The sequence below is a fragment of the Narcine bancroftii genome, chromosome 3 (assembly GCF_036971445.1).
Source record: "Narcine bancroftii isolate sNarBan1 chromosome 3, sNarBan1.hap1, whole genome shotgun sequence".
Taxonomy (NCBI): domain Eukaryota; kingdom Metazoa; phylum Chordata; class Chondrichthyes; order Torpediniformes; family Narcinidae; genus Narcine; species Narcine bancroftii.
In genome coordinates, this window is record NC_091471.1 from 51,772,934 (window position 1) to 51,784,866 (window position 11,933).

Below are 11,933 nucleotides of genomic sequence, written 5' to 3' on the forward strand. Positions count from 1 at the left end.
GGACAGAGAAATAGAATTGTGGATAACTCTTCCGGAAAATCGGTTCCACTTCCATGTTCAAATTGAATGACAATTATCTTTGTAGCACAAAGCATTCACTCCTACTGTTTCAAACCAAACCATTCTTGTGATTATACTTCTGGCAGAAGTATGCTGACTACTTGGTAAATACAACAATTTAATTGAACCTGCTTTTACAGATAGAATCCTGCTCTTCATCCAATCAAATCTGTAATTGGTGTAGTTGACAAAAGGCCTTTTCATGGGAATCCTCCTGTGAACCAGCGGTGTGAAAATCTTGGCCCGGGAAAATTACCCCGGTCCAGGGCCGCGGACCGAGGTAATTCCCCCACGCCGTCCTCTTTCTGCAATCTGAATAGGCAAATGGCCGAGCAGGGGAAGCATTATGATGTCAGCGCTTGTGTGCTGCGTCACTGTGTCGTCATTTCAGTAGGAACTGATAGTGCAGAGAGAGGGGAAGAAGTGCAGGTCTGTGTAATAATGAATCCCAGCAAATGCACAATTAATTGTTAAAGGCTGTGGAGATGCAATTATAAGGAACAAGTAGTATATGGGAGAGGTTTTTGTGCAATGGGATTGTGGATTGAATTAATCAGTTTACTTAAGCATATAGGCATTAATTTTATTGATTTTTGGAAAAGCCTAGTCTGCCATTACTGTGCAATCTGACTTCCAGAAGGACTTCCTGTGAGTGCGTAATGCTACATGATTACTGGGGGTGGAACACACCCCCCCCCCCCCACCATTGCTGGGAAAACAAATTACAGGGAATTTGGATTGTGGAGTGAAAGGCCCGGGAGGTCTTGCCTTCCTGCGAATTTAACCTGGGTCCAAGTATGGTCAATGCTGGCCTGCAGTGTAAAAAGGCCGAGGTGTTAACCAATTTAAATTACATTCTTCCATACAAGTTGCTTCACAATGGAAGGACTGGTTGTAAATCTTAATCTGTTCTTAGAGAAGCATCTTTTCTCCTTGCACCAACTGCTCAGCAGCAGTTTCTTTCTTTTTGTACATCAGTGTTAAGTGATTGGTAGCTGAGACAATGTGCATTGTGTTGCTTTCTTCTGGAAACTGCTTTTCTTGGCTGATATCCCGGACTTTACATTTACATTCTCCTTCCAGTAGTAAATCCTCCTATTATGGGAAGACTGAAACCACCATCTTTGATTTCCCCATCATTCTGATCCATACTTTTGATAACTCTGGACTATTCCAATTCACATCTAGTTTCCCTTGCTTTCTCAAACTTGAAATCACTGAATAATGTCTCCACTGCAGGCAGCTGTAACTTCTGTTGTTAAGGTTTCCCACTCTTAATATTTCTATGTGACACTCCTCCAAACACAACTCTTAGATTAAGAGTAAGGTTAACATCAGAGGTTTCCAAACTTTTTTCTTTCCACTCACATACCACCTCAAATAATCCCTTTGCCATAGGTGCTCTGTGATTAGGAAGGGATTATTCAAGGTGGTGTGTGAGTGGAAGGAAAAGTTGGAAAACCACTGGGTTAGATTAAGGTTTTGAACATGAACCTTCCATTTAATTATGACTTGACATTTTTTTGGTTTATCACCATCGTGCCGTTTGCTAAAACAAAGATACCATATAAATGTTTGTCTCAAGTTACAAAGAGTGGAGAGTGTCTGGAATACATTCCTAGGACTGGTGGAGGAGGCTGGTACGATTGGGGCCTTTTAAAGATTCTTGGATAGGCACATGGATGAAAGAAAAAGAAAGATTGTTATGGACAGTGAGGGAGAAAATGATCTAATTGTGGAGTAGGTTTAGATAGGTAAGCACAACATCATGGTTTAAGGCCCTGCACTGTGATGTTCTATACAAGTGAGATTTCACATTTTTGGATTATAATCAGAATCAGAAGATGGGAGAAAGCGGAGCATCTGAAGCAGTTTTCAAAGCTTTGATACAGTACAACCAGGCTGTACGTCAATCAATGTTTTTTTTCAGAGAACTGGTCATTTTTAAAAAAAACTGCCTAGTAGCAACAGCAAATCACTTGTATCAATGTTTAAACAACAAGAGAAGGCTTTTCAAGCATTAATTCACACCGACACCTCCCCACCGAGGCTCCTGCTAGGAGCCCGAGGTCCCCGCTGCTGAAGGCCATTCTCCTTTGATGATGCAGGGCCAAGGGATCTTCCGACCATTTGTGAGACAGTGGCACATGGTTTGAGAGGGAGAGCTAGAGTGAAAAGTCAATAGAGGAAGGTTTAAAAAAAAGAAATGGAAAGAGTGAATGGAGGGAATTACCTGAAACGAGGACAATCGTCGTTCTAATTTCATGTCGAGTGATTTTTTTTTTTAACCTGTGAGATCAGTTCGGCTCCGGAAAAAATTTGGATAAATGAGGATTTCTGATGTTTCAGATATTCTCATTTATCCAAATTTTTTTAAAAAAATCAGATAAATGAGGATTTTGGAGAATCCAATTTTGGATAATTAAAGTTGTACTGTACATAAAGCCCATTCACGCCAATAACTACCATTCTCTGCAAATTTAATTTTGCTTACTATAACACTCTTCTTACAACTTTGTGTATCAGTGAAACTTCCCACCTCTAATAAATACAAAAAGACAAATAAAGACAGATGTGGATGCATGAACAAAATTGCAATTCTACTATAACAGCTGGTATCACTTAAATACAACATTAACCATGCTTGATTTTTTTTTAATTCAATGCAAGAATGAATGTCATGCATTACATAAAATGATTAATACTTTAGGACTCAGCAAGCCACTTTACCCATTTGTTCTGCTCAATATTTTCTACTCATAAATGCATTAACTAAAAATATGAAACATGTATCTGATCTATTGTAATTAAACTTAGTGTGCAGAAGTAAAACATTTTCCCTACATTTAGTCCAGCATCAGTACAGTATCAATAAGAACTAATGTATTTTCCATCAGATAAAGTTCTCAGATTTCAAATACCTGACCGTAACATGCTGAAATGCAGTGACAACTGTTGTAGTCTTGCCAGAAGCATCAGAGCAAGCTTTTGTACAAGGACAAACAAAAAAATTTCCCACGATAAAATCTGATTCTTCAGTAGTCAGTGTTGAAGCAAGAACTGTTAACAGATCTCCATATTCCTCAGAAAAATCAAAACAAACCACAAATAGCAACCTCAAACCACTGAACTTACCAGAGACCAGAATTATTTTGCTGAAGTTAGTATTCCAGGATAAATTTTAATTCAATGTATGGACTCCCATGTTGACTGATAATTCCATTGAACTTTTATTCTTCCAGGAGATCCAAAAGCAGGCTCAGCTTTTACATTTGAGAGAGGATCAAGCTGAACTGAAACAACTCAAAGCAGAAAATAATGACTGAACTGTCAGAAATGTTGTAACAGAGACATAGAACAATACAGCACAGTACTGGCCCTTTGGCCCCCATATATTCCTTGCTTAAAAAAAAACTACACAGTCCCTACCCTATATCCCTCTATTTTTCTTTCATCCATGTGTCTGTCTCAGAGTGTCTTAAATTCTCCCAATGTTTCAGCCCACACCATCCCCAGCAAGGCATTCCAGGCACCCACAACTCTATGGGTAAAAAAAAACTTGCCCATGATGTCTCCCCTAAACTTCCCTCCCTTAACTTTGTACATATGTCCTCTGTGGTGTTTGCTGATCCTGCCCGGGGAAACGGGTGCTGGGTCTCCACCCTGTCTATGCCCCTCATCCTTCTATAATCCAAAGATAAAAGTCCCAGATCTGCTAACCTTGCTTGCTTCCCAATCCAGGCAACATCCTGGTAAATCTCTTCTATACCCTCTCCATAGCTTCCATACCCTTCCTATAATGAGGTGACCAGAACGGAACACAATAACTCCAAGTGTGGTCTTATCCTAGATTTGTAGAGTTGCAACATGACGTCTCCTGAACTCAATCCCCCTATTAATGAAGCCCAGCATCCCATAGGCCTTCTTAAATATCTGATGACCTTGAGGGATGTATGGATTTGAACCCCAAGGTCCCTCTGTTCATCTGCTGATAATACAGTAGGCTTTTATGCTGACAGTAGATCTGTAGAGAGCTCTAGATAATGTTCTTTTTCTCATTAAAAAAACACCAACTTTTAGAAATCCATATCCATTTAAAAAGTACCTAGGTGCATATTAAATATCCCTTAATCTTCAAGGATTTGGACCAGAAGATGAAAATTGGGATTAACCCAGAGGGTTTTTTTTTCATTAGATAGTATGGGCTGTTTGGCCTTCCTTTCTTGTCAGAAACCAATAATCTATCATCATGAGTGTGGGTTTTGGACAAATAGAAAATAATATTTCCCCACCACACTGCAGGAGGTTACTTGACCCACTGTGTATGTCAGCTCACAGAACAATTCCATTCCCCCCACAAATTTTCCCTGTATTTCATTCTCCTGCATTTCCTTTAATTCTTCAATCCACATAACAGTGGCTAATTAACATATCAACCTGCATGCAAGTACCTGAAGGAAACCCACGTGGAAGAACACACAAACTCCAAACCCGCCCTTCCATTATGTCTTTAAGATAACTACTAGCTGTTCCACTGTACTGCTCCATAATTAACTCAATGTCTGAAAATGAAAGTCAAACTAACCCCCATCCAGATCTGGATTAAACAGAGATGGCAGATGAACCGCCTAACCAACGCACTCCCAAGGTGGAGAAGCCTGCTCTTTAGAGCAGTTCAACAGTTAACTAACATTTACTAGAAAACAAAATTGTTTTACTTTTATACTTCACCCATTTCAAATGAAACACTATCAGCCTGATACATTAACACTCTCCACAAATGCTTCCAGACCCATTCAGTATCACTTGTTTACTACTTTCATTTTTGAATTTTAAAAATCTTTTTAAGTATTCTAAATCAATGTGCAGTGGATGTTAGTATACTGAAGCTTTAAAATTAAAACATCTAATGGTGTCAAAGTGCCATTCTTGGGAATTCCTCTCCTCACAAATGATAGCAACCAATAATAATATTCACTCTCATTTCTTTCTGCATGGTTTAACAAATAGTTTGAAATGTAATTTACAAAGGTTCTATTTTAATATTACTGTATGATTGTATTCGCATTAGCCGACCAGCCACTTTGTTGGACATTGAATTATTTTAACAATTTAAGCATCCATTTCACATTTCAGCTAAACGAATAAAAATACAGTACTCACCAATGTCTGGTGCAACAATTTCTAATGGCGTAGTTCTGTGGCCAACTGGATTGCCAGCTGTTATATTTATTACCTACGGCATGGGTGATTACCAGGTAATTGTGTACTGTAGTACAATTCCAAACTTTGTTTCTTTGATCCCTAAAAGCAGAACAATATAATTCTGAACTCAAATTCCTCAAAAATTGAAAATGAAAATTTTTAAGCAAGGGGATGGTTTTTATTTGAATAGTGCAGTGAATAATGCCTACATTTTCCCATTTGGTTTATGGCAGGCCTTACGAATTCAAGAAAAATAAATTCTACAACATCTGAAAAAGAATAATAAATGTTGCAATATTGGAATCACACAAATAATGCAAAGAACTGGATCTAAAAGGGATCAGCAACAAGCAATTCATAGACTGCAATACAAATAACGGAACAAACATAATGAGAACTGACACAAAGTACTTTGCACAATCACCAAATTTAGAAAGTAAAGATGAAAAAATACAAAATAAAGACAGACAGTGCGACAGAGATATGTATGCAGTCTTGATAGAAGCTAAGGTCTAAACACTAGATTCAAATTGCCTTTACACTATAATGTACACAGAAATTATTTCAGTCCGATATTACATGGATGTAATGATGGACCTTTAAATGCATTTCTCAATACTTCACCCTGGAATAGAACCATAGAATGATACAGTACAGAAAACAGTCCATTTGGCCCTTCGAGTCTGTACCAACCATCATTCCATTAGTTCCATTGACCTGCACCTATTCCATAACCCTCCAGACCTCTCCCATCCATGTATTTATCCAATCCATTCTTAAAACTGAAGATTGAGTCTGCATTCACCATATCAGATGGCAGCTCATTCCGCACTCCCACCACTCTTGGAGTGAAGAACTTACCCCTACCTTTCCCCTTTCAGCTTAAAACTATGATCTCTCTTATTCATCTCTCCCAATTTAACTGGAAAAAGCTTACTTTCATGAACTCTGTTGATACCTCTCATAATCTTGTAAACCTCTATCAAATCTCCCCTCATTCTTCTTTGCTCCAAGGAATAAAGTCCTAAAGACTTTATTCTTTTCGTGTAACTCAAACGAAGACCTGGAAACACCCTAGTAAATCTTCTCTGCACTCTTTCAATCTTATTCATGTCCTTCCTGTAGTTAGGCAACTAGAAATGCACACAATTTTCCAAATTTGGCCTCACCAATGTCTTAGGCAACTTCAACATAACATCCCAACTTCTATATTCAATATGATTTATAAAGTTAAGATGCCAAAAGCTTTCTTTATAACCCTATTCACCTCTGATGCCACCTTCGGGAAATTATGTATCTGTATTCCCAGATCGCTTTGCTCCTCCGCACTCTTCAGTGTCCTCCCATTTACTGTGTATGCCCTACCATAGTTTGCCCTTCCAAAATGCAACATCTAACACTTGTCTACATTAAACTCCATCTGCCATTTTTTGGCCCATTCTGCCAGTTGGTCCAGATCCTTCTGCAAACTTTAAAAATCTTCCTCACTGTCCATAACGCCTCCTGTCTTTGTGTCATCAGCAAACTTGCTGATCCAATTTACCACATTATCATCCAGAATATTGATATAAATGACAAACAACAATGGTCCCATCGCAGATCCCTGAGGCACACCACAGGGCTCCAGTCTGAGAAGCAGTCATCCACGACCATTCTCTGTTTTCTCCCACACAGCCAATTTCAAATCCAGCTTACAACCTTCCTTGGATACCTGATGCCTTAACCTTCTGATCTCATCTGCCATGTGGGACCTTGTCAAAGGGTTTACTAAAGTTCATGTAGACAACATTCACAGCCTTTGCTTCAACTGCCTTCTTGGTAAGCTCCTCCAAAAACTTTACAAGATTCGTTAAGCGTGACCTACCACGTACAAAGCCATGCTGACTGTCCTTAATCAGCATGTTGATGTCCAAATATCTGTATATCCTATCTCTAAGAACTTCTTCCATTAATTTACTTACTACTGACGACAGGCTCACTGGCCTATAATTTCCTGGTTTAATTTTGGATCTTTTTTTAAACAATGGGACAACATGAGCTATCCTCCAGTCCTCTGGCACCTTACCCTAAAGACATTTTGAATGTATCTGCCAGGGCCCCTGTAATTTCTACACTAGGAGAAGGTCTGAGGGAATATCATATCTGGCCTGCAGGATTTATCTACTTGTATTCGCTGTAAGGCAGCAAGCACCTCTTCCTCTTTAATCTCCATATGTTCCATGACCCTTGTTTGTTTCCCTTTCTTCTTTATGTACTCTGCCAGTTTCCTGAGTATATACTGACACAAAAAAACTGTTTAAGATCTTCCCCCATTACGTGAGGCTCCTCACATTGGTAACCACTCTGATCCTCTGGGGACCAATTTTATCCCTTACTATCCTTTTACTCTTAATATACTTATAGAAATCCTTTGGATTTGCCTCACATTATCTGCCAAAGCAACCTCATGTCTTATGTTTGTCTTCCTTATTTCCTTCTTGAATTTTCTTGCATTTTCTGTACTCTTCAAGTACCTCATTAGCTCCTTGTTGCCTATTCTTGCTATACACCTCCCTCTTCTTCTTAACCAGATCGCCAATATCCCTTGAAAACCATGGTTCCCTGTGTCTGTTAACTTAGCAATCCTAACAGGAACATGCATACTCTGCACTTTTAAAATTTTGCTTAAATTTCTCAAAATCTTGCCAGAAAACAACATATCCCAATCCACTCTTCCTAGATCCTTTCTCATTTCCACAAAATTTGTCTTCCTCCAATTTAGAATCACAACTTAAGGAACAGACTTATCCTTTTCCATAATTAACTTGAAGCTAATGACATCTTGGTCACTGGTTGCAAAATGTTCGTCTACACATACATCTGTCACCTGACCTGTTTGGTTCCTTAATAGAAGATCAAGTATTGCATCTTCTCTCATTGGTACCTCAACATATTGATTTAGAAAACTTTCCTGAACACTTTTCACAAACTCCAAGCCATCCAGCCCTTTCACAGTATGGGAGTCGCAGTCAGTATTTGGAAAGTTAAAATCTCCTATTATCACAATGTTCTGCTTCTTGCATTGTTCCCCCATTCCTTTCTCGCAATTCCTTTATCTCCATCGCATCTTCCCCCAGGACTACGGTTTCCATGCAAGATCATCTGAGATAACCTCCATCAAAAAAAAACTTGGCTTTCCCTCTATCACCATCAACTCTGCCTTCACTCATTTATGCTCCATTACCCACACATCTGACCTGGCCCTCTCAGCCCCTGCATGCAACAAAGACAGAATTCCCCTTGTCCTCATCTGCCACCCAATTAGCATCCACATCCAAAATGTCAACCTTTGCAATTTCTGCAACCTACTATATATGATCCCACCACCAGATACATCTTCTGCTCTCCAGGTTCCGCAGAAACTGCTCCCTCTGTGATGCCCTCGCCCATTCCTCTCTTACCAATCACCTCCTTGGCACCTATCCTGTGACTGCATTCATGATCCTGTGTGGTCTCTACATCAAGGAGACTGGATACAGACTGGGAGATCGCTTAGTTCAGCACCTTCCCTCTGTCTGCATCAAGAGCAAAGATCTCCCATTTCAATTCCCAGCCCTATTCCCATGCCCAGATATTCCAGTCTTGAGTCCTCCTGCATATTGGACTGGACGTCCTCCAACCAGATGACAGTAACATTGACTTATTTCTCCATTTTCTGTTAGCCTCCACCCCCCAGTCTCTCTTTGTTCCCCATCCCTCTGTCGCCTTTCCTCCATTCACAGAGCCACCCCCTCCACGATCAATTCTCACCTTTCCTCTTCTGTCCAATTATCACCTTTTGTCTGTTGACCTGTGGTAACCCCCCCCTTCCCCCCAACTGCTGTTTACTCCCTTCTCCCCCAGTCTTTTTATTCAGATGCTTGCCTACTTTTTACTCATATTTTGAAAAACCAAACTGTAATTTATATACAGTTACTTTACCTCCAATGGACGCTGCAGGACCTGCTGAGTTCCTCCAGCATTTCTGCGTTTTTACTTCCAATACATAAACTGATCTTTTTTCAGTTTTTCTCCAAATATTTCTTGGTGTCCAATCTGCAAATTAAGCTTCATTAGAATATGCTGGCACTCTAGTATCTCATCTCTGTATCCATTTGCTCATGGTTTGTAGGGTAAAAGTTATTCTTTTCTTTAATTAGCAAAATAAACTTGCTCCAGAAATATTTCACCTTTTTAAAACTGTATTTACACCTCCAAAAAAAAAGTTTGCTGAGATAAACCAATGAGAATAAAAACAGAGCAGTATAAATCTTATCTCAAAGTTTATCTCAAATGCAGATTCTTGTACTAACATTTTGGCAAGCTTTCTAGTTTTCTCCAAAATTTCATTATTGGTATCCGAAACAGGCAATGGGCTTTGATTGACTCATTTGGTCAGCACTCATCTTGAGTGGGTTGGAAACATAATATAAAACTCATACACTGACAAGTGCTCTTTTAACATTCTTCCTCCATATGCTGACAGAAGAAGTGTTTTTGAATTGCTATAATTCTTGAGGTGATGCTTCTCACAAAGATGGTTTTAGCAGCCAATTCTGGAAGTGGCACCTAAATAATGACTTAAACATGTAGATAGATGTCAAACATTTCACACAATACAAAGTGCAAGTCCGTGAAGGTATCTTACCTGTAGGTTGCAATGTAATGGGTTGGATAGGATTCCACAAAGTTCCTTTCCCAAAAACAGTAAATTCTTACATGGAGGATCTGCTATGAAAATCTGCCATTCACATTTTTTCCAAAATCCCGAGTGAAGCAGTTACAGAAGTCTGGATTTATGAAAGCAATACATGATCATCTGAAATGTAATATTTTAAATTATGCCCCTGAAATAATTTTATTTTTAATTTAAATGAACTGACCCTTCCTGCACCTCCCAAATATATTCATGTGACCAATTAACCTTCTAACTATAGAATGTAATTACAGTATATAAAAAAAAATGAAGTGAGTTTTGACAAGGTTTCAATTATATTAATGCTTAAAATACTAAGAAATAATTTTAAAAAACTGTATACCAAGTTGATATACAGTTGTAGATTCCTCTCAGCTCTTAATCCTTTATCACCGGAAAACAGGGATATGCTATCAAGTTCTTCATAAAGTCAAACTAGACTACTACCAGACAGATAATGAACAATGTTCCAATTTTCTGAAGCAGAACCCATGCACTGGGTTCTGCTGGACATCTCGCTTGCTTTAATAGGAATGTATGCATTTACAATCACTGGAATTCTCCAGTATGTGTCAACATATCATTATTTTGTTATTTGAGTTTAAGTACTTGGTTTATTTGTATCAACCATTAAAAGAATTGAAATGAAACTCGCAAGGTGTGAAAGTGTCATGCCACACCACAAGGGTTGCAAAATCATCTCTTGGCACTCTTGCTCAGATTTAAATTACTCAAAATCTCTCTATATTAAAGAATTGTCACTAATTGATTCCTCACATTCATCACCTGCCTCTTTCTGGCTGATAGCATTAATTGTGGGCCGCAGATCAAGTAATGAGGCAGAATACAGAAGAGATTGAAAGTCTAGTGGCATGGTGCTAAACTAGCAACCCTCTCTCAACATCAATAAGACCAGGTACATGATCATGACTTCAGTAAAGAGGACAAGACCACATTCCTGACCATGTCAATGGTGCTGAACTGCAAAGAATAAATAGCTTCAAGTTCATTGGAATAAATGTCACAAATAACCTGACCTGTGACAAGCACATTGATACAAGGGTTAAGAAAGTGCACCAAGGACTCCATTTTGTCAGAAGACTGAGGAAGTTTGGCATGCCCCCCCCACCCCCGTCTCTCAACAATTTCTACAGGTACACCTTTGAAAGCATACCTGCTGGGTGCATCACAGTGTGATATTAGAAGCTACTAAGATTAGAATTTATATTCTTCCTCACCTCCCCATCATGATCTCCCACTGCCTCTACTGAAAAGGCACCCAACATACTAAACATACCATCACGCTTTGGATACTCTTTCTCCCACCGTGTCCTTTCTTTACTGCAATCATTGGACTTTGAAATGAACCCCACAGCAGTACTCTCCTGCTGCTCTTGCTTGCGACTGGCCTTTTAATTGAAACTATGTAAATTGTGCTCAAAGGTTGCATGAATTTTAGAGATAACCTGTTAAGACTGATCACAGAAAAACTTCTCAGTACACTTGGTGTAATGTAACCGATAAACTTAAACATTAGTCTATTTTTGACAAGATCAAAATTTCTCAATACATGTCGTTTAGGTAAACACGCATTTCAGACCAGTAATTAGTACCCTATAGCTTGAGCCAATTTCCATTCATTCTTAAACACTTCAGTATTCTGCATTTGATAATACTAGCATGTCTATATTCAAGAACATTGGTGCAAAAACTGATTTTTCCTATTTCAGGCAAAAGAATGGATTGTGAAACAAAATTTAAAAAAAATACATTTATTTGAGACCAGAGATTGCAGATGCTGGAATGCGAAGCATAAAGCAAACTGATAGAGGTACTCAACGGGTCTCAGCATTTGTGGGGGCAAAGGGACATTTGTTATTTTGGGTGGATGCCCTGCAATAATAGCAGATATGTCAACTTTCCTTTTGCCTACAACCCCCCTCCTCCCCAAATG

General features: G+C 38.9%; 1 protein-coding gene across 21 annotated transcripts in view; it reads left to right on the forward strand.

Annotated features, from left to right (window-relative positions):
• LOC138757165 (jerky protein homolog) overlaps positions 1 to 11,933 on the forward strand; it is a 40,695-nt gene that overhangs the window by 21,610 nt on the left and 7,152 nt on the right. For 14 of the 21 annotated variants that reach the window (XR_011353385.1, XM_069924047.1, XM_069924048.1 and 11 more), the window contains 2 exons: positions 5,197 to 5,318; positions 11,710 to 11,810. The exons of 2 other annotated variants lie outside the window; for them this stretch is intronic. The gene's annotated coding sequence lies outside the window, so the exon portion shown is untranslated. Of the gene's footprint in view, positions 1 to 5,196; positions 5,319 to 6,939; positions 7,084 to 11,709; positions 11,811 to 11,933 lie in introns of all 21 variants that reach the window. 5 more of the 21 variants (XM_069924058.1, XM_069924065.1, XM_069924056.1 and 2 more) reach the window with 4 other exon arrangements.